This window comes from Triturus cristatus, chromosome 7 (assembly GCF_964204655.1).
Source record: "Triturus cristatus chromosome 7, aTriCri1.1, whole genome shotgun sequence".
Taxonomy (NCBI): domain Eukaryota; kingdom Metazoa; phylum Chordata; class Amphibia; order Caudata; family Salamandridae; genus Triturus; species Triturus cristatus.
In genome coordinates, this window is record NC_140590.1 from 1284136653 (window position 1) to 1284156759 (window position 20107).

Genomic DNA, 20107 nt, shown 5'->3' on the forward strand with positions numbered 1-20107 from the left:
CAGCGTTGACCATCAACGTATTTGGGACACTGGTAGCAGAAGATGCCCCTTCCAATCTCAGGTTCTAGCCCATAGAAGGATAACTCAGGGGGCAGGCAAGTCTGTGGGAACCAGAGGGGAACATTCTGTGCAACTACCTGCCCTTTTCCTGAATAAAGGTAATGCCAAGGTCAATAATACCCCATCGCCATTTGGCTCTAACGCAGTGTTTACCAAACTTTTTATGCACCGCAGCACACTTGCTAGATGACAACTACCACCACCAGCCTGCTGCCCTGGCTAAAGCGAGGGTGAATATGTCTTACTGAAGCGACCTGAAACCTGCCCATGGTTGCAGAGGGATGCCTAGCCAGAAAACATGGTACCTGTCTCTATATGGTGCCAGCAGATGCTCCTCATGAAGGCCCTCGTGCCCAATTGCCCAATGCAGCTCAGCATTTCACAGCGCCTCTCGTTGCGTTGTAATTTCCAGAATAAGTACAAAATGATACTTCCCACCATTGGGCTGGTAACCGGTGGCAAACACAGACAGACTCTGGGCATAAGATCAGTTTCCTAGAGTAAAACAATAACTATCCCGCACCATGACCACAGGCAGTGAGTGTGCCTCCTGAGACATCCCCCAGTTCTGTGTGACACAAACCCTGTCACGCTGTGTGCCAGTTGTGCGCATCATTCTAGGGTGACTAAGCCCTAATGTCCCAGGATGATACCCTGTATGAGGATACAGACTGATGACCAAGCGCTGCGCCAGCCAATATCACCAGAGTCAGTGCAACCACTGCAAGGTGACATGCCGAGGTAAGCCCACTCAGAATTCGCCAGCCAATGCGAGAGGACCAAGCATTCATTGCTTCTTAAGCCCTCACTGTCGATAGTAGGCACGTCCCGCCTATGAGACCACTCTACATGGGCAACGGTTGTCTCCCACAAGGCCTGTGTTACCTCAGCCTCGGTGCTCTGGCAGCACAGTGCCCCACAGGCTCCCTCCTGTGTGCGCGGTCAATGCAAACTGACATGGCTGACCCGTATGCTGGTATTTCGTGTTAAGCTTAGTGTGCTGCCAGCTGGTGTTTTGCGGCATCTGTCATTGCCTCCGTATATATACTACAAAACCACACTACACCTACAACACACCAGTACCATTGGCTTTAACCATGCCTGTTGGTAGTATAAGATAACTGAAGCCACCATTCTGGCTTGGCTGCGTAGCATATTGAAAATGCTTTCATTCTGAAATGGTGAGACTGTCACCTTTATGTGTTGAACATTGCATTAAATGTCTCCCTTCAATGAATAGCAAGCTCAACCACAAATGGAACCATTACACTAAACACCACCACCAATCAACTGAAATAAACCATACCCCCTTGTAAAACAGGTAAATGTGTGTAAAACCCAGCCATGGCCAGACGAAACCATTAAAAGCAGTTTATCTGGGGCATTGTAAAGACGTATCAGATACTAGACAACCTGTCCCTTCTATCTGAAACTCTATAATCATTAACAGAATGCCAAGTGACTTAACAAGAGGCATGTCAACTGTGACAGCTCCACGCGGTACAAAGGCTCTTGCTGTAAGAGGGAACCTCCAATAAGGTGCTTTCTTTACCTGCCTTCGCATCATCTGCAGTCATGTGACCTTGGCTGGTGGCGAGCTATACCTGAACATAACGGAAAATGAAAACTCTGGAACTGCAGCCATGAAGGCTAATTAAATGAAGACCACTGAACTGAGGCAACTCCTCAGGAGTTTATCCTCGCAAAGCTAAAGTCATGAGACAATCCACACCCTTCGGGGTAAGCTCCATGTGCTTGCGAAGAACAAATTCCCTTATCAAATTGGCGCTAACCCAGTGGCGTAACGAAACTCTGTGGGGCCCCCCAGCAAACTATATGGAGGGGCCCCCTTCCGGCTCACTCAGGAGCTCTCAGGCCTGCATACTTTGCTGAGGGGGCCCCCTGGAGCTCGGGCCCCCCGCACTGCCGGGGCCTTTGTTACGCCCCTGCGTCAACCAAGTACAAGTTTCTTTTTATTCTTCTCAACCTGTGAGAGCAAAACTAACATCAATGGTCACACTACCGACCCACAGCGCTCCGATTACCGACCCCGGTATGCCTCCCTGCAAAGCTTCACCATGCGCCGCTTGGGCCATTTGTTCCCCACTTACAACATCACTAAAAGGTTTCTTTTAGATCAAAACAGAACCTCCTATATGCCAAGTGGTAGAGTCACCTATTTTTTTATTTATTTATTTTTCAGTAATGTTAGCGAGCTGCCGCTGTGTTACCGTATTGAAAACACGTCACCATCCACGAATATTGTATGCAAACACATTTAGAAATTGGAAGAAGAGTGTGTATGTGCACTGTCAGTAACTTTTCCCAAAGTGGGCATTACACTTGATGTCACTGTACTTAACGTCTAGGTAAGGGACTTGGCCACCTATTCCTGACCTGGCACATGCTATATGAGAACGCAAGCCAATAACTGACCATATAAGCAGCAGGCTTAGGCCACTAGGGTTCACTGGACACCAGGCGCTGCTACAATTAAATGGAGATTGTTGGAAAGGCGTTCGCCGGAGGGGGGTTCGATACACGTCTTGCCCACCCCTTTGACCCACCTCTCCCAAGTAGGCCGAACCAGGCGCGCACACCCTGAGCTTACACTACGAACAGAGGAACACCACACATATTCTTTGTAGGACGATAAGTTCTTTTATCGAAGGTTTCAAGGGATCTTTATGATCCAAGGTGTAAGTAGTACATCAGCGGCACAAGAGACTACAAATCGGTGGTAGGGGAATGGGGGTAGCGGGACAGTCTGTGAAGGTAGTGTCTCTGCAAAGTACCCTGCGGTTAGCTCACAATCCTCGAGCTGGAGGGTGTTGTTTCTCTGGGCGATCTCTTGCCAATTCGTCCTCGAGGGGAAGGCCGCGAGTCACTCAGCAGGCACAGGTAGTCGGAGTTCGGGAGCCGCGACCTCGTCAGCAGGGCTCAGGTGGTTCAAGGGTCGGGGCCGCGAGTCACTCAGCAGGCCCAGGTGGTTCGGAGTTCGGGAGCCGCGATCTCGTCGGCAGGGCTCAGATGGTTCAATGGCTGGGGGCCGCGAGTCACTCAGCAGGCCCAGGTGGTTCGGTATTCGGGAGCCGCGACAGCGTCAGCAGGCTTCGATGGTTCCAGGTCTTCTCTGCCATTCATTCCTCCGGCACCCCTTATTATACTCCCCCTGCCCCTTGAAGTCCGGAGTCCTCGCAGAGAGGGGCCTTGGGTGACTGAGGGGGTTCGGCGGGATTTCCTGCCGCTCGTTTCTTTGGTCCTTTCAGGTGGGTCTGGGAGGGACCCCAGACGCTCGGCAGGCGACGCGCCTGCCCCCCGGGGCCTGGTGGCCGATCGAGTCCTCCCGGGGGAAGGCGACCCGAGGTGTGACTGGGCTGGCGCCTCTGGGTCTGGCTCGGGGGTTCCCGCTCCCTCGGTCGGACATGCGTGGTAGGGTGTCGAGTCTGTCGGGGGCTCTGGCCGGCCCTCGGATCTGTGTGGTTGGGGAGGCCGGAGTCGTAGATGCCGTGTCTTGGGGGTGGTTGTAGGTTGGCTGGATGATCGGGAGGGCCTACGCCGTGAGGCCGGTCTCACACGCGTCCCCCCCAGCTGAAAGGCGAGGAGAACTACCCATCCCCTGGGGGGTTCTCCTCGCTGAAGCGGAAGAACCGGGACAGGCCGTCGGCGTTGGCATGATCCGCCCCGGGGCGATGCTCGACCGTGAAGTCCATCCCTTGGAGGGAGATTGACCATCGTAATAGCTTGGGGTTCTCTCCCCTCATCTGCATCAGCCACCGCAAGGGCCGGTGGTCCGTCTGCACTCGGAAGTGGGTTCCGAACAAGTAGGGCCGTAGTTTCTTGAGGGCCCAGACTACGGCGAAGGTCTCTCGTTCTATGGTACTCCAACGCTGTTCTCGAGGCAGCAGCCATCGGCTGATGAAGGCTATGGGTTGATCTATGCCCTTGTCGTTGAACTGCGAGAGGACGGCTCCGATGCCGTGTTCGGATGCGTCGGTCTGGACCACAAACTCTTGGGAGTAGTCGGGGGCCTTGAGTACTGGGGCGGTGCACATGGCGGTTTTCAAGGCGTCGAACGCCTGCTGGCACGGGGGGGTCCACTGCACCTTCTTCGGGAGCTTTTTGGAGGTCAATTCCGTGAGAGGCCCTGCGAGGCTACCATAGTTTTTAATGAACCTCCGGTAGTATCCTGTGAGGCCCAGGAAGGCCCGGACTTCCGTCTGAGTGGTGGGGGGCTCCCAGGACTTGATGGCGTCGATCTTTGGTTGGAGGGGGGCGACCTGCCCGCTGCCCACCTGATGCCCCAGGTAGACCACGGAGCCTTGCCCGAGCTGGCATTTGCTGGCCTTTACTGTTAGGCCGGCTTGGCGCAGGGCCAGCAGTACTTGCCGGAGGTGCTGGAGATGCTCGTGCCATTGAGAGCTGAATACGGCTATGTCGTCAAGGTACGCTGCGCTGAACTCCTCGAGTCCGGCCAGGACCTTGTTTACCAACCGCTGGAAGGTGGCCGGGACGTTTTTCATCCCGAATGGCATGACCCTGAAGCGGTAGTGTCCATCGGGTGTGGAGAAGGCGGAGCGTTCTTTTGCTCCCTCCGTGAGCGCAATCTGCCAGTAGCCACAGGTCAGGTCGAAGGTGCTGAGGAAACGAGCGGCCCCAAGGCGGTCGATGAGCTCGTCGGCGCGGGGGATAGGATGAGAGTCCGCTCGGGTGACCGCATTGAGCCCCCGGTAGTCCACACAGAATCTTAGTTCGGGGGCGACCCCAGGGGCGGCCGCTTTCGGGACCAGGACTACCGGGCTGGCCCAGGGGCTATCGGAGGGTTTGATCACTCCAAGGGTTAACATCTTCTGTACTTCGGTCTTGATGCAGGTGCGGACCCGGTCAGGCACCCGGTAGGCTCGGTGTCTCACAGGTGGGCTGTCGCCGGTGTCCACGTCGTGGACACACCAGTCGGTGACTCTTGGGATGAGGGAGAAGAGGTCTGCGAATTGTCTGAGCAGCTGGTGACAGTCGTCGGACTGTTGGGGAGTGAGGGTGGTCGACAGCTTCACTCCCTCCACGGAACCATCCAGTTCTTTAGCGCACAGGGGGTCGGGCAGGGGTTCAGTGTCTTCTTCCGCCCCATCATCGGTGGCCAGTAGCAAACTCAACTCCGTTCTCACAAAGTGGGGCTTGAGACGGTTCACGTGGAGAACACGGAGGGGGTTCCGTGGGGACTGTACATCGATCAGGTACGTGACCTGACTCTTTCGCTCGATCACCTTGAAGGGGCCAGTCCATTTGTCCTGTAGGGCGCAGGGTTTCACCGGGGCCATGACCCAAACCTGCTGGCCCGGCTGGAACTCGACCAGAGTTGCGTTCTGGTCATACCAGCGCTTCATTTCTTCTTGGCTGGCCTCGAGGTTAGCCTCTGTGAGTTCTCTGAACTTCCGGGTCTGGTTGCGGAGCGCCAGGATGTAGCGGAACACATCAGGGGGGGTCCCCCGGGGGCTTGTCTCCCAGCCCTCTTTGACCAGGCTCAGGGGCCCCCGGACGGGGTGTCCGTATAGTAGTTCGAATGGGCTGAACCCCAGGGACTTTTGGGGAACTTCCCGGTACGCGAACAGGAGGCAAGGGAGGAGGACGTCCCATCTTCGGCGCAGGGGCTCCTCGAGGCCCAGGATCATCCCCTTCAGGGTTCGGTTGAAGCGCTCCACCAGGCCGTTGCCCTGGGGGTGGTAGGGGGTCGTGAACTTATATGTTACTCCGCACTGCTGCCACAGGGACTTCATGTAGCGGGATATGAAGTTCGTGCCGCGATCACTCACAACCTCGCGAGGAAATCCGACACGGGAGAAGATCCCCATGAGAGCCCGGCCCACCACGGGAGCCGTCACGGTGCGGAGGGGAATGGCCTCGGGGTAGCGGGTGGCATGGTCCACCAGAACGAGGATGAATCTGTGGCCCTGGGCGGTCTTCGGATCCAAAGGTCCCACGATGTCGATACCAACCCGCTCAAACGGGGTACTCACAACGGGAAAGGGTTGTAATGGAGCCTTGCGCTTTCCGCCACTTTTCCCACTGCCCTGGCACGTGAGGCAGGATTTACAGTGGACTTCTACATTTGCTCGCATCTTGGGCCAATAGAAGTGGGTAACTAATCGCTGATATGTTTTGTCTTGGCCTAAGTGTCCTGCCAAGGGTACATCGTGGGCCAGGCCCAGGAGGAGGCTTCGGAAGCGCAGGGGTACTACCAGTACTCGGGCTGCGCCTAGCTCGGCTGACTTTTATTCGCTGTATAGGAGGCCATTGTCCCAATAGACCCAGTGGTTTCCGGTCCGGTCACCGGCGGTCTGTGCTTCGGCTTGTTGTCGGAGTCCCACGAGGGAAGGGCAGGTGGCCTGTTCCTGGCAGAACTCTTCCCGGGAGGGACCTCCCTCACAGCGCCACTGGGCCATCTCGGGCAGTTCTCCGAGCTCAGTCAGTGCCTCAGGGGCGGAAGATTCCGGCCCTTCTCCCGGGTTAACGTCTTCTTCTCCTTCCGAAGGAGGGTTGTCTGTTTCTGGTAGGGTGTCCCGATTCTCGGGGACCGTGTTCGGTGGGAGGGCCTCCGCGCCCTTGGAGAGGGGCAATCGCGCGGTCATGGAGCGCGTGGTGGCGCAGACCCATTCGGGTAGGCCCATCATCTCGAGATGGGCTCTTCGTTCCACTTGCCCCCACGGAGAACTCTCAAGGTCGTTGCCCAGGAGGCAGTCTACGGGCTGTGATGTTCGGACGGCTACCTTCTATTCTCCGGAGACTCCTCCCCACTCGAAAGGTACCAGAGCCATCTGGCAGAGGCTCTCGGAATTGTCGGAGGATATGACCGGACAGAGGGCACCGGGTAGGATCTGGTCGTCAGAGATTAGGTTGCGGTGGACCGCGGTGACACTTGCCCCGGTATCGCGGAGGCCCTCGACTCGGTGGCCGTTGATGGTCACCTGCTGTCGGTACTTCTTCGTGTTGGCGGGCAAGGGTGTTCCGGGAACCATTTCCCGATCACCAAGGGAGACCAGGGCCATGGCAGCTGGTTCCCACTCTTCGGAGTCCTCCATCTCTTCCCCTAGGGCCACGGAGGCCATCTGCCGGGCCGGGGGGTTGGTCGTTGCGGTTCGTTGATACTGGGGACACTGGGGGTCATTGGCGTAGTGTCCGGGCTGTTGGCAGCGGAAGCAGGTGATCCTGGTTCGTGGCCCTAGCCGCCCCGGGGCTCCGGTGCTGGCTGGGGACGGGGCTGGAGCTGCCGCTGGTGGGCTGCTGGAAGGGCTGTGCGGGGGGCCCCCCTGGGAAGTCTCTCGGTCGGCCGTGGTTTCCTCCGCCCATCTGGCGGGGGGGTCCTTGACTGTGGCGACCGTAGTCTCCCACGGGGCCTCGGGTGGCCCGGGTGTTCACCCAACGGTCAGCCTCGGCAGCCAGCTTTCGAGGGTCGGTGAGTTTACTGTCCAGGAGATGTTGGCGCAGTTCTACAAAGCAATTGGCCGCTAAATGTTCCCAGGCGATCAGGTCAAACAGCTCCTCGAAGGTGGAGACCTTGCTGCCCTTGATCCACCCGTCCAAGGCCCGGCTGTAAAAGTTCACGTATTCTACCCATGTGGTGCCCGGTATCTTTTTGCAATCTCGGAACTGTTGCCGGTACATCTCGGGGGTGAGTCCGTACCGGCCCACGAGGGCTTCTTTCATGTGGCTGTAGGAGTTCATGACCGTGGAGGGCAGGTCCAGCAGGGTATCTCTTCCTTCGCTTAAGAACCGGCCCCATAGCCCAGCCCCCCAATCCTTCTGTGGGACTCGGTGAGAGGTCATGGCGACTTCGTAGGCCTTAAACCACTGCTGGATATCGTCATTTCTGTAATACTCCTTTACCACATCCTTGGGGATGTGGACCTTGGCCTCCACGGAGGGAGCGGATGGTAGATTCCCGGAAGGTCGTGACTCTTCGCTTTTAGCCCTCAACTCGATCTCTTTCAGGCTGCGTTCGTGTTCCAGCTGGAGTTTCTTTTCGTCGTGCTCTCTTTGGCGTCTCTTTTCCTCGAGTTCCCCTTGTAGCCGTAGCTGCTCGACGGCTAACTTTTTCTCGGCCAGTTTTATTTCTCCCTCGATCTTCAGCTTGGCCAGTTCAAGTTCGTGGTTGCGGCCTCTCTCTCGGTCTGCTAGTTCCTCGGGGGACAGGTTCCCCTCTGGCCCGCTGTTTCTCATCGGGATGCTTGGTGGTTCATGGGCGGAGTCTCCTTCCGTTTGGGTCCGGGGCGCCCCCGTCTCGACCCAGGTCTTCAATACTTTCTGGAAGTCTTCCTTTGTGCTTAATCCGGTGGTAGCGATTCCAAGGTCTTTGCAAAATTGTTTTAATTCTCTATGCGTATAATAGTCCAATTGATCCTCTCGGAACGTCGGGCTCATTTCGGTACCTGCGGCACCCAGGGAGGTTTCTCCTTCCATCTCTGTTTGGTAGTGCGTCAGTCGTTCACTGCACGCTCTCTTTCGGTGTCGGCTCGGATCCCGTCGTCTGCCACCAAATGTTGGAAAGGCGTTCGCCGGAGGGGGGTTCGATACACGTCTTGCCCACCCCTTTGACCCACCTCTCCCAAGTAGGCCGAACCAGGCGCGCACACCCTGAGCTTACACTACGAACAGAGGAACACCACACATATTCTTTGTAGGACGATAAGTTCTTTTATCGAAGGTTTCAAGGGATCTTTATGATCCAAGGTGTAAGTAGTACATCAGCGGCACAAGAGACTACAAATCGGTGGTAGGGGAATGGGGGTAGCGGGACAGTCTGTGAAGGTAGTGTCTCTGCAAAGTACCCTGCGGATAGCTCACAATCCTCGAGCTGGAGGGTGTTGTTTCTCTGGGTGATCTCTTGCCAATTCGTCCTCGAGGGGAAGGCCGCGAGTCACTCAGCAGGCACAGGTAGTCGGAGTTCGGGAGCCGCGACCTCGTCAGCAGGGCTCAGGTGGTTCGAGGGTCGGGGCCGCGAGTCACTCAGCAGGCCCAGGTGGTTCGGAGTTCGGGAGCCGCGATCTCGTCGGCAGGGCTCAGATGGTTCAATGGCTGGGGGCCGCGAGTCACTCAGCAGGCCCAGGTGGTTCGGTATTCGGGAGCCGCGACAGCATCAGCAGGCTTCGATGGTTCCAGGTCTTCTCTGCCATTCGTTCCTCCGGCACCCCTTATTATACTCCCCCTGCCCTGTGAAGTCCGGAGTCCTCGCAGAGAGGGGCTTGGGTGACTGAGGGGGTTCGGCGGGATTTCCTGCCGCTCGTTTCTTTGGTCCTTTCAGGTGGGTCTGGGAGGGACCCCAGACGCTCGGCAGGCGAGGTGCCTGCCCCCCAGGGGCCTGGTGGCCGATCGAGTCCTCCCGGGGGAAGGCGACCCGAGGTGTGACTGGGCTGGCGCCTCTGGGTCTGGCTCGGGGGTTCCCGCTCCCTCGGTCGGACATGCGTGGTAGGGTGTTGAGTCTGTCGGGGGCTCTGGCCAGCCCTCGGGTCTGTGTGGTTGGGGCGGCCGGAGTCGTAGATGCCGTGTCTTGGGGGTGGTTGTAGGTTGGCTGGATGATCGGGAGGGCCTACGCCGTGAGGCCGGTCTCACAGAGATTAAATAACAATGTTTTTCATAAGCATTCTACATAAAAGCATTCTTAACTGAATGCAGGCTTTCTTCTCCGCCAGTGATAAGTTGAAGACGTGGCATAAATTACGTCAGCCTCCCCCCTATAATGTTCTCTGCCAGTCTACAAAGAATACAAAGTCATGCAACCAGCCGGTCCATATATCCAACAAAACACAAGCACAGCACACCTATCTTGAAAGGAAGGGTGTGCAACCTTCAAATTCTTCAAGCATAGTTTCTGTTAAATGACAAAGTTTCTTTATCACCAGACTCACCCAAGCATGCCGGCAAGCACACAGACCCACTCATGCCAAGACCAGGGAGGCCTTATACCAGTATAAGCCTGGCGAGAAGGGAGTAACAACAAAACAGTGGGACAGTGCCACCCAGTGGCGTAAACACCTCATAGCTGGAATAAACATACACAAACAATAGGGTGTTAGTACGTGAGCCCCCGGTGTTGTCCTAATACTCCTCTGGTTCAAAGGCTATGACATTCAGTTTGTAGCCGCGGTTTTGTTCACATTTTTCTGCCCTTTCCTATGCACAGCCGCCGGTTATGTAAAACACATCTACTACAAAGTTTACAATTACCACGGCACAATCAATGGCAAGAAACCCTGCAAAAGCTTCCCAAATTGACCTTGTATCCTGATTTTGGGATGCCGAAAAGACTGGTGTTAGTGAGCGTGGCACCCTCTTCACAAAATGTCCCCAATGCTCCGCTCGCAGCTGTGGCCCCTGTTAACGCTGCAGTAACGATGTTAACCAGTGCATCCTCGCACCGTTCCACGCCCCAAGGTATTTATCCGGCAGGTACGATCTTCCTCCCCAACAATACAAGATGAGAAAGCTTCACAGCCCAACGTTGGTGGTTCAGGCTGTTATGCTACATCCTCAGCCCTGAAGTAGCCGCCTGCAGCTGTAACACATGCCTCGCGGCCGGGTGGACAGGCCACCTTAGAGGGCTCAATGCTGATGTGACGCTCCAACCAACTGATACAGGGTATATGACCAACAGACCTGTCCCTGCTTGCGCTTTAAAGCGCTACAAGCAGGAGCTTGACCCGAGAATCGAAAACGCCAAGACTGCTCACCTCAAGCCACAAAACAAAACTGTCTGCCTCTGCTCGACTCGCTGCATGCCTGAACAGCGTGTCCCGCTCCCGTGCTGCTCGTATCCCCCCCCTCCGATTCACGCGAACAGAGGCCCGCACTTCACCAAGGCAACCCGACGCCTGTGGAACTCCAGACCCAGGACCTTGACCCGGGAACAGCCAAAACCAGTCTGAGGGCCAAGCCAGTTAACTGTTCCGGGCAGGCCCTACTCATGAGAGGGTTTACTGATGACGGGGCCAGTTACCCCTGCACCCGTCGGCAGTGCGCCGCTGCACACTACCGGTAGCTGCACTCGCCGCGCTTGTCTACGCCGGCACGTTGCCCCCTCGCCACCAGTAACCCTATTGAGATGGAGGCGGAGGTGGGGGGGCAGCGGCGACCTCTATTAAACATGCCTATGAGCAGGGGCCTCAAGCCCATCAAAGCGCAGCGTGCAACTTAGGGACCCTCCAACAGCCAGAAGGCCCCATGCGACAGACAGAAAGCCCAGCCAAAACTAATATGGAGAAGTTGTATGTATACCAAACCGGGGGTCAGAAGAAAGATCGAAAAGGCCCTTGCCTATTGCAACCATCCTTGCCCGGGCAGGACGTGGCTTCACATCCATATACATGTATAAACTTCAAAACCACCATCACATTTCTAATTCCTGCCTTCCAATTGAGTGCAGGAGTGGCAAATTAATACATCCAATTGTCCCCCTGCTCCTTAGCACCGGGGGGCTCCTAGCCTGAAAAAATTGCACACGAACTGGGCAGATGCAGCCACCAGCTCGGCCCTAACCGGGCGAGATGCGGGTCTGCGGTGAACAGCTCTCGCCGGCAAGGGCGCTCTGACCCACCCCCAGTAACTCGTGAGCACGGGGGACCTCACACCACAAGCATACGACCCCTTCCCTGCTCCACGGCCGCGCAAGAGCTTCGGCGGCGCTGTATACAATCAGCGCTAGGAAAGCGCTATATACAATCTGAGTAAAAGCCACACTAGAAGGAAACTCGAAGGTTTTCTGCAGACTCGTTCCCACCTCTCCAAAAACCCATTGATTTGCTCTCACCCCACCGCAATGGAGTCTTTGAGAAAAGGCGGGCTTTCATCTCTCCAGAGCAGTCTCAAACCAACGCAATTTAGGAGTGCTCTAGCTCCAAACCAAGCAATCAGCCACCACCTTTCAACTGCAGCCTTGCTATTAATGCGCTATATACACTTAGCGCTAGAAATCCACTAAAACTTCGGGTGACCTCGCCGAGTGCAGGAGCCACACCACTCACACTCACAAAAAACAGCACTGAACTCCCAAATGGCAGCTGTGGCCGACCCACCGTTGCGGTCCTTCCCCTCGCGTTCGGACCCACTGGGCTGCCTACAGCCCCTGGCCGCATCGCTCCCGCAACCCTCAGGGGGCTACTCCCGGAAGGGGACGCGCCATGGTACTCGTAAGAGGAGCTCGAACTGACCTACCACATGAGTCCGAGAAGCCTGTCCCCCACTCACTGCCCCCGTCCTAAACCCTCAACACAATCCCACCCGTAGGTGCCGGCACGAGCGGACCTCCCACGGGCGGCCGGGCCAGAGAATCCACCGCATGGACAGGGTCCCATTTGGGCCATAGTCATATGTGATGGGACCCGGGAGGGGGGAGGGGGACAAGCAACTCACCTCGCTTCCCGACTCGACCGCATGTCCAACAGCAGACCAACAGCACGACCTCACAAATGCGGCGTGCGAGGCGATCAAGAGGTCGCCAACATGGTGGGGGGGGGCTATATAGCCTCCCCCCAGAACAAGAAGCCCCGGAAGTGACGCCCCTTGCGTCACCACCGGGCAGGAAGAGGGGGGACTCCAACCGGAGTCCCTGCCCCCAAGGGGCAGCGGGGAGGGGTATCCGGTGCCCAGGCGGTACTAAAGCGCTGACCGCTCTAGTGGTCCCCAGTGGGTGCCGCGGTCAGCGGCATTTACCAGTGCTCCTCAGCCTGGAAAGGAAGTGAGCTATCGGCTGCAGGAACGAGACAGGAGGTTGCAAAGAAGAGTGACGCTGCAATGAACCAATGGTAAGCAGGAAGTGGGATAGTCATTTTATTGATTACAGAAGGTCTTGCAATCAGCGCATGCGCGCTACAGTGCATGAGTGCTGACAGGCTCGACCTACATATAGAAGCAGGACTCTCTCTGGAGGTCAAACGAATACAAGCAGCATGCCCCAGAGCTTAAAGGTTATGAGTTCTACAAGCATCATGAGGACACAAGTTAATGTCTGCATTAGGATGCACAGGAAGGAAGAATGTCACAAGATGGAGACCACATGTTTGCAGTTTTCACTTTTTTTTTTCTTTCTGTAGTGGTGTATTCTGTAGATTCATAAAACCAGATGTATAGCTAAATGTGAAGCTGAGTTTATGTGACTGGCAATTCAAGGGCCACCATACCAAATCTCCAATCTATATTGCAATCCAATACTACTGACTCTGATGTGCGAATGGACAAGCATAGGCACAAGTGTACATATTTGCATACAAGCTGGTGTTGTATGCATTAGCATGTTAAAGCCACACATATTTCATTTGGTTGATTTACTTTTGGCGTAGACTATGGATAGGAGAAGTTATAACTTAGCCCACAAAGCCAGGCATCCTCATCCTCTGAGAAGTGGGTGGGGTTTCACAACTTCGCCTGATGACAGATTTAGCTTTATCCATATTCCAGAGAAATGTAAAGGTTGGACTTCAGGCTCCCTTGATACTCCTGAGTCCCAGTAGCCAGATGTCCCACCCTTACATCACACGGGAGAGGCTACTAGGTTATAGATCATTACTCGGGGCCTCATTTATGATATTTTGGAGTAGGGCACCTTGCTGAGTTGACCTACACCAAAGTGAAAGGGAAGAAATGCAATGCATTTATGGAATATGGTGCATTCCTACCTTTTTCCCTGCCCTGGCGCCATTTCGGCTGCCCAGCGCCAACATTGGCACCCTTGCACCATGGTGCAAGGGTGCCTCCATTGCAGGCAGGATTGTTTTTGTGGAGGAAGGGGCATCTTCCTGCACAAAAACAACCCTACAAGGTGTTTTCCTCTTTCTAAGTGCGCTACAGAATGCAGCCATATGGAAAGAGGTAAAAACTAGGAGAAATGAACATATTTCTCCTCGTTACGCCTTGCCTCGGGAGGGGTGCGGATTTGGCACTTCCCCAGGTTTACATCACTCTATGAATCTGGGGCAGCATCAAATTCCATGGGTGTTGCGTGGTAAAACCCACTACAACGCCCAGAGTAAGGCGACTCAAAGCCATGCAGGGTGGCTCTGCAAGGCTCCATAAATCCTAATGAGAGCAATGAGTCACATATGTACCACTTTACATGGTGCAAAAGTTTCGCAGGGCTCTCATAAATAAGTCTCTCAATGTTTTCCCTTACGTCCAGGGAAAATAATGCAATCCATTTGCACATTGGACCACATGTTGGCGGCACAGAAATATTTACGAGACCATAGATAGTAAACAAACTCTAATTTTGATTCTCTCAGTTCAGGTGATTCTTCAGAATGGTGTTTGCAAAAGTAGGTAACATCACTCGGCATTAAGCACCTGGAATGGAAGAACAGCTGCAGGAGTTGGCACAGAGTGAAGAATTAAGCCAGGTACAAGCAAATAAAACTGTATGTCTGGTACGGCGGGCTATCATAACTCACCCTACTGCTCGCTGCTCGACTGGAAAATAAATGGTAGCCAAGTTGAAGTTCTACATTTGAGGTCCGACAGATTGTGGCTGAGCCAGGAAGAAGGTAAATAACATTGAAGAAAGGAGGAATAAAGAGTAAAGAAAAACATGAAACAATATGCACCAAACCAGCAACAAAGGAGAAAGAACAAGATGCGTAATAGCCCTGGTGGTCACCAAGAACCTTAACACACATTCACTTCTGGAACTGGAGATTGTGCAATAACCAGGAATACACCTGATTTACCAAGATTCCCCAGATTTGCAGAAAACCTTGGGTCGCATTGAGAGAAACTAAAGAATTACACACTCCCATTCACTAGAAGACCTTGAGAAATCTGCTGCAGATCATCAGGCAAACCCAGAGACTAACTTCCCAAATGTGACAGCCTCAGTAGCCTGCATGCCCCCTGGAGTTACTGGTACCGAGGATTGAAAGAGGGGTCCTGGGATTCACAGAGAATGGAGAAATAGCTGGTGACATTGGTAATCCTACATCCCATCTTAGTGGGGCTAAGTCATTCCTCATTTTCCCTTATAGTTCCACATCCGAAGATATCAGCTGTTAACAGCAGCAGAAATATCCTTGTAAAACTCAACGATCTGTGACATCCCCATTGAGCTCATGAATCCGATGGTGCAGATAAGTGTTTATTCCCAGTCCCATGTGCTTGCTTCTACTTTAGAAAACTCTCTCGCACCACCTACCATGGGTCTAAAATGTTAATATCAATTTAGGAAAGTGATAAAGACTTTTGTTTTAGCCATTCCCTCTTTGTTATCTATGCTATAAGTTTTTTGTTTCAGTGCCCAGGTGCCTCTTTGGAATTTGTAAGCACTATATAAGTTCTTTTGATGACCACCCCCATCATCTGTGTTTAGTAACACGTCTGATTCTCCAGCAAGGATGGTACCACAGAAGAATCTACATATGATAGAACTGTTAAGGGAATAGGCCAGCGTTATGAACCTAGCAGGTCTTATTTTATAGTCAAATCATATTTTGATCTTATCCATAGGAAAATCTGGTCTTTTCCCTACAAGACTTATGGGACCCGCTCCCAGTCTCTAAACTAGCCAGTTATGTTGCCACTGGTTCCTCAAAGATAAGGTTAGAGTCGCAGAAGCAGTACTTGGCAGGATCAAGGTACTGGCTCCAGGCTCCCTGATGATCAGTCTCTCGTTCAGAGATGATTTGCATAATGTTGTGGTAGTTGTGTTTTGTAGAACGCGCTGTCACCCAACAGGTCTCATGGCAATGCTGCGACAGGTTTCTCCCAGGGAGCACAAAGCTCAGTCCAATGATGATTTAAAGAGCTAGGGTTCCAAATTGTATGGGAATGTGGCTAGTCTGAAGAAGTTTAGATATAAACCGTTTCCTAAACCGAGGAAGGACAAGGCTCTGTATATACTGTTCCCTAATAGGTACAGGGTGTACAGAGTCCACAGTCCCCCAGAGGCTGATAGAGGTCAAAGTTAGGTATGACCTTACTCTCAAAAGTGGTAGCTTGGTCGAGCAGTAAGGCAGTACCAGAGGACAGTGTAAAGCATTTATTGTACACACTCAGTCAGCAAATGGTTTCACACACTCAATAACTGAACTCTAGGCCAATGGTTTATATATATAAAATATATGCTTGTTTTATTTTTAGAACCACAAAGGGAGTAAAATATACTTTCTCAGAATGAGAGGTTGAATATAAATACTTTTGTCTTAGGCAATAAATTTGTTTAACAGTCACAGTTGGTTGCAATAAACAATCCTATTTCCTAAACATAACAATGCATTGAGCTCAATGGTAAATTCAGGTTATTTGTAATAAATTACTTTTCAGATTACTTTTGGAATTCCAGGTCTGGCTCCTAGAACCAGCCTGGGGTCAGTATTCAGAATCAAGTGATGAAAGTCGACTTAATAACTGTAATGATTTTTAAATAATATTTAGCTATTTCAAAAGTTAGCACTTAGAAAATATTTCACAGAAAACATTCAATGGATCTCTATGGCAAGAAATTCAAATTGCAGGTAGAGTACTTTATCGTTACTTTAGTAATCCAGGACTGGGTGCCTAGACCCAGGACTGGGGTCCTTATCAAAAGCAGGTAAGTAATTTCGTTTGCAGAAATGGTACGATTTTAAAGGAATATTTCAAATTTGCAAAAGTAGACACTTAGAAGAAATTTCACAGAAAAGCAGACAATGGTTTCCTATGGGAGAAAAATGAGTTAGAGGTAAGTCTAGTTGTGAACACTTTTCAGAGTCAGGGCTGGGCACCAAGATCCAGCACTGGGAGCTCACCTAGGAACAGGTGAGTAAATTCGTTTTTGTCACTTGGCTGATTTTTGGTGAATTTTTGCAGTTTTGAAAAGTTCACACTTAGAAGATTTTTGAAGAAAAAGTCAGTCAATGTTACCCTATGAGGAAAACGAAGTTAGCGGTTTAAGGGTAAGTACTCGACTGGTAGAGTTGAAATTCCGGGCATGGACTCAGGGGTCCCCCAGTGTCAGGTAGGTACAGTTGGTTCACCCTCAGCGGTTTCAGGACGGCCGGGTGCAGAGAGAGTTAGGCCAAATGTTATCCTATGAGGGACAGGGGGGCCTTGGTTGGTGGCTGCTGTCTGGCAAGCCACGCGTCTGTGGGAGCTGGGCTCCTGGTCACTTACTCAGGGCAAGTGGGGAAGTAAGTTAGTGTAGAGAGTGCACTGCCAGGGCCACTCGGGCGGCTGGGTGCAGGGTGCTTTTGAGCCTTCGGGCGCTCAATGGAAATCAATGGGAATGTTCCGGTTTGGAAAAAGGCTGCAGGCTCGGGGACGAGGATGTTTCCGGTGCCACCACCACTTCGAGGGGTAAGTTGGGTAGTTGTAGGTTAGGTGGGTACCCCGGGATTGGGCACAGGGGGCCGCAGGGCGCCGGGTGCAGGGGTGCCTTTTGACGTCGGGAATCTTACCCTCTGGTTGATCGCGGCTGGGGTGGCACTCGGTTCTGAGGCTGCAGGCTTCGTCCAGGATGTCGAGGGGGGTCCTTGGGTGCCGGACTCGGGGTCACAGTCGCCGTGGGGTCGTCCTCAGGGCCTTTGTCCACTCCGGCACTGGCCAGGCTTGGCTGGTGCAGAGTGTGTTGGGTCCGCGGTTCCGGGCTGCTGCCAGGAGTTAGGAATAGGTTTCTCGAGTAGAGCCTCTACTCATGGGAGTCCCAGGGAATCAGAGGTCAAAGGTAGCCAGGTCCTCCGGGGTTTTTGAGGTTGCTGGCCACAAGAGATGCCGCGCTGGAGCAGGAGCAGGTTCGAGGGTCGACAGGCCGGTAGGGCTGGGGCCAAAGCAGTTGGTGTCTTCCTCTTTTTAGCAGCTGCAGGGCAGGTCTCTTTTTTTCTTCTTGCTCTTCTTGTAGGTTTCTATCTGGAATCTGTCGAAGGAAGGTTCAGGGTGCCCCTAAATACTAGATTTAGGGGCGTTACAGGTAGGTGAAGGCCAGGGACCAATGGGTCCTTGTCCTGGGGTGGGTACACCCCCTATCCTGCCTCTCTCCTGTGGGAGGGGGGCAGTAGCCTAATCCTGATAGGGTAGGGCCCCCCATCCTCAAGATGGCGATAGCCCGGAGATGTGCTTCACCTCGCCTCCCCCACCTGAGGGGTGGGGTGGGCAGGCTGGCACATTCCCTGTCCTTGTATGGGGTTTCCGGCCAAGCTTCCCTCCAGAGTGGGGGGTTGCAGAGGCCTGGGGAATCTCCAAGAGGCGGCATGCCTTTGAAGCTTCCCTTGGCTCATCCTGGGGGAGGAGATTTATCACCTCACCCAGGACGTGCATTGTTGCAGGCCCGGGAGAGCAGGGGCTCTCCCACCCAGGGGTCCAGCAACGTGTCTGCTGTGTGGCAGCCTGGGCAGCCTCAGAGCAGACGTGGATTGCAGGTTAGCTGTAAGGGGGCATCTCTAAGATGCCCTCTGGGGTGCTTAGTACATTAAATCCCACACTGGCATCAGTGCGGGTTTAATGTGCTGAGAAGTTTGAGACCAAACTCCCCAGTCTTCAGGGTTGCCATTATGATGCTGTGGAGCTCGTGTTTGACGAGCTCTCAGCACCATGTACTTGTAATCTGGCAGCACTGTACTTACAGTGCCCAGGAATGGACCTGGGTACTGTAGGGGCACAGGGCTCCTGCTCCTGTGCCCACACCATAGGCATAAGGCACCCAGCCAGAGGGGTGGCTGACATATGCCTTGGCAGTGTAGGTGATGGGCATGGCACACAGAGATGTGTGCCATGTCGACTCTTTGTTTTGTCCTGTGCCCAGACACTCAGCCTGCAAAGGCAGTGTGTGTGTGTAAGGGTACAGGGCCTCTAAGGGTGGCACAATGAGTGCTGCAGCCCTTAGAGGCCTTCCCTGGTCACAAGGCCCTGGGTACCTAGGGTACCATTTACTAGGGGCTGACATGTGGCCAGGGTTTGTCAATTTGGAGTTTGTATTTTAGGGAAGGAACACAGGCCCTGGGCACCTGATTGGCAGGAGCCCAGGGCACAACAAGGAAAAGTGCATCAGCTATTAGGCAAAAAAAAAAGGGGGGGGGTTACTGCAACAGAAACCCACTTTCTCACACAAGCCCCCCCCAGCCCAAAGGCCAGGAGACTTCTGCCAAAGCTGGGAGAGTCTACCTAGTCTTTCAGGCGAGGAAGAGTTGGGGAAGTGGTTTGAAAGTTGCAGGGCCTACTCTGCCTTACATCCTGCTGCCTAGGTCAGTCCCTTTGGGGAGCTGGCCTGTCTTTTTAGTCTCAGGACCTAACTCCCAAGGCTCCTCTCCTCGTCTTTTACTGTCCTTGTCCCATCTTGCTATTTTGGGCTTAGAGGTGTATACCTCGGTAGTTTCTAACTTAGCCAGGGCTAGGCCCAGCTTACCCACAGAGGCTACCCACAGCTTGAGCAACCCCACCATGACCAATAAGGTCAGGGGGCCTGACTTGCTATTTGGCAGGGGGTTAGGCCACCATGCCAAGGTTAGGGCTGCCATGAAGGCTAACACCCAGCAGAGGCTGCTGACAGCTGTCAGTGCCCAGAACCACACCTTTAGCTCCTGACTGGCAAGTGAGGGAGCTATTTTATAGTTTTCTTTGGGTCCTGGCTGTTGGTCTGTTTTAGGATAGGGGGTCCCTACTCCTGGTAGGGAACACCCCTTCTCCACCCTTTGTTCTGCCACCTGAGGAGCCACTAATTCAGGCTGGACAGTTGCCTGACTAGTCAGGTCTAGTGGTTGGCTAGGGGGCGCTTTACCAGTGCCATTGTGGGAGTTTTCCCTTACTGGGATAGAATCTCCCTGGCTCTCTGGAACTGTGGCTAACAGTTGCCCACCTTTCCTACCCTGTTTCTTCTCACTCTTTTGGGACTCAGCTGCACTGACTGCAGGTTGAGCCTCCACAGGTTCTTTGGGCGAGGCCTGGCATTGGGCCAGCACCTCTCTTTGTCTCAGTTCCACATCTAAGTGATCATTCCCCAAGAGACAATCAAGGGGGAGGTTTTTACTGACTATCACTTTTCTCCATCTAAGGGACCCAGCTGTGGCTAGGGGCACTATAGCCACAGGCCTAACAGTGACTCCCCCTG

General features: G+C 53.7%; 1 protein-coding gene across 6 annotated transcripts in view; it reads right to left on the reverse strand.

The window, feature by feature from the left end:
• Positions 1–20107, reverse strand: part of LOC146811889 (sulfotransferase 1 family member D1-like) — a 502151-nt gene that overhangs the window by 73186 nt on the left and 408858 nt on the right. Inside the window, exon 1 of one of the 6 annotated variants that reach the window (XM_085618851.1) lies at positions 14490–14566. The exons of the other annotated variants lie outside the window; for them this stretch is intronic. The gene's annotated coding sequence lies outside the window, so the exon portion shown is untranslated. Of the gene's footprint in view, positions 1–14489; positions 14567–20107 lie in introns of those variants that run through there. 6 annotated transcript variants of the gene reach the window in all.